Below are 3,093 nucleotides of genomic sequence, written 5' to 3'. Positions count from 1 at the left end.
TCAACTTCTCAGTTTGTGTGTGATTGAGTTTGATGCAGCATATATAAAAATAATTTGTATTTTAAGGAGAAAAACAAACCATGAACAAGTGTACTACAGCATAACTTGAGTCAAATTCAAGACATTTTAATGCAATGAATGTCTGAAGAGAGTAAAAACAAAGAAGGGCTAAGTTACCTCTGAATAACTTAAGTAATTTTCTCATTTAAAAAGTGTGGTACAACAAGACTAAGGCCATGTTCAGACCAACAGAGCGCCCTCATTCTTTTGAATGAGCCCAGTCCGTCGTCACGGCGAGGTGCTCCATCGCAGAGGCAAAAAAATAATTATTATAATAAAGAAAATCAACCTGGCTCAACTTTTGTTGCAACGTCACATCATCCAACAAGATGCTACATGTGAGCACACATTCCTGGTGTATTATGATCAATATTTCAACTGTTTACCTCGTGATCACCACAAGAAAAGATGAAGAGTTTGAGCAACTCCTCCATTTCCTTCGTGCATTGCAATGTGGGACAAAAGGTTACACCAAGAGCACACTCAAAAAAATATTTTTTACTATGCATACTGCCTTTTTGAGTATAGTTAATTTGGTCACTCTTCCAGTGTGAACAATCCTCATACTCAAAACCTGCTTATGTAGTATGAAACTGTCCAAACAGCCGATCTCTGGTGCCGGTGGACGTGACAGCCACTGTACGAGAGACTGACACTTCTTGTAGAGTAAAAGACAACCTGAGTTTCCACCAATCTAAGGTGTGTTATTAAGTGTGAAGCCAGTAGGAAGCAGGAGGGATGAGAGTGGGATGTAACTATGACAAACACAAATCCAGCAGGACCCCTGCAGCTTGCTGTGGGTGGACCTGCTTGTTTTCCCCTCACCACACACACAAAGTAAAGGTTGGACTTGTCTAAAACTAAGGCTGCCGGTTATAATGGAGTCTGACAATTCGTCTTTGTTTTTTATGTGGCTACATGAAATTCTCAGCATCTCATGATCCATGGATAAAGAAAATAATCCAACAACCAGCAAGCAAATTTACCAAGGAAACACACAAACTGCTCCATAGTTGACACACCCACACCTGCATGGAGGTGTGCTCTACAGCAAAGAACTCCTGATCATCTTAGACAGCAGACAAGTAGAATAACTTGAAAAGAGAAGCAGTGGAACTTCACAATGTTATGTGCAGCGTAAACTTCATTACATGAGCTGACATTTAGGCTTCTCCTAAATTATATTATACGTATTTGCTGTGGAGGTTTACACACATCATGCTATTATATTGGTCTTGTCCCCCTTGTTAAAGGTGGTAGAGAGCTGCTTCTTGTCTCATCATTCCACAGAAGCTCAGTCTGTGGGGACTTGGCTTAAGTCTCCGTATGGATCTTGAGCAAGGCACCAAACTCCCAAACTGCTCCAGGGGCGGTCTAGCTGTGCAGCACAGCTTGCTGGTAAGGCTGTGCAGCACAGCTAGACCGCCTCTTCATCTGGAAACATCCCAGTAACAAGCTGGTTAAAGCGAGCATAGTACCATCTGGCACTGGCTCCCCTCTCCATTGCTCCAGGCCACCAAGATTCTTCAAGATGCCTCCTTTTGCTCGAGTTTCGAGGAGTTTTGGAGTAGGTGGAGGGGGAGGAGAGGAGAATTTGAATCTTTATATTTGTGGTGGGATGCTGGTAAGTCCCTTATTAGGGCATTTTTGCCAGCAGTACTACACTACTTCTTCACAGCTGAAGTCGAGAGGGTGCTGGGAGGGCTAGAACGTAGCATAAGAGAGATTGAGGATGAGCTGGTAGATCACAACAGAGTAGAAATGCAAAACAATCTATCTGAACTATGTAGAGACCTTGGGGCATATCTCCAAGAGCGGCAAAAGGGGCTCTTGTGAGGTCAAGTTTTTCCATGCTGAGGGAGATGGATGCCCCCACTGTGTTCTTTTTTAGGTTTGAGAGGAAACATGAGGAAGACAAGCAGCTGCATTGTGGGTACAATTCGAGAGGGGGCTGCTAAATTTGATGGAGACTTATTTTCTGCTGTAATGTGTGACAATGTGTGTACTGGAACCTTGCTTGATTAACTACCAAGACACTCTGAGTCCTAAAAGATTAGCATGGACTCGCCCATCACCTTACAGGAGCTGAGTGAGACCATCTCTCAAATGACCCCTGGGAGGGCCCCGGGGGTGGACAGCCTGCCGGTGGATTTTTATAAAAAAGTTCTGGGGAATACTTGGTAGAGATTTATTTGAAGTTCTTTGCGAATGTGTAGAAGCAGGGGGAGCTACCGCTGAGCTGCCGTCCAGCGGTTTTGGCTCTTCTGCCAAAGAAAGGAGATTTGAGTGACTTGAGGAACTGGAGACCTCTGGCATTGCTCTGTGCGTATTTGAAAATGTATTCAAAGAGCCTCGCCGGTAGACTCAAGAACTGCTTGGAATCAATTGTACACAAGGACCAATCATACTAGGTCGCTCAATGTTGGACAATCTTCACTTAATACGCGACATGTTGGACTCGGCTCGACTGTCAAATGTAAACTTTGCTCTTCGTCTGCTAGCCCTTGATTAAGAGAAGGCGTTTGACAGGGTGGATCATGGGTACCTTTTTAAAACACAGTCTGCTTTTGGTAATGGGGAAACGTTTATTGCAGGGTGTTAAAGTGGTGTTTGCTGGGGCCTCATGTTTAGTTAAGGTGTGTGTGTGTGTGTGTGGGGGGGGGGGGGGGGGGGGGGGTGCTGAGTAGGCCTGTAGAGGTGGGGTGAGGTGTAATGCAGGGATGTCCTCTCTCTGGGCAGCTGTACACTCTGGCCATTGGACCACTGCTAGTGATGCTGTGTAAGAGGTTGCATTAAGGGATGAGGGTGTGGAGCTATAGGGTCAACACTCCTGTTATGGTTTCTGCTTATGCAGGTGACATCTCAGTCCTAGTAAGAGAAAGGCGGGATGTACAGGCTCTGGAGAGAGTAGCCTCCAGACCTATGAGAGAGCTTCCTCAGCCAGACTTAATTGGGTTAAGTGTGAGGCTGAATTACAATATGCTGAAAGGTTATTATGGCATTTTTTGCACAATGATGCCAAAAGAATTGTTG

This window comes from Sebastes umbrosus, chromosome 13, assembly GCF_015220745.1.
Source record: "Sebastes umbrosus isolate fSebUmb1 chromosome 13, fSebUmb1.pri, whole genome shotgun sequence".
NCBI lineage: Eukaryota > Metazoa > Chordata > Actinopteri > Perciformes > Sebastidae > Sebastes > Sebastes umbrosus.
Note: the sequence above shows the minus strand (reverse complement) of the source record.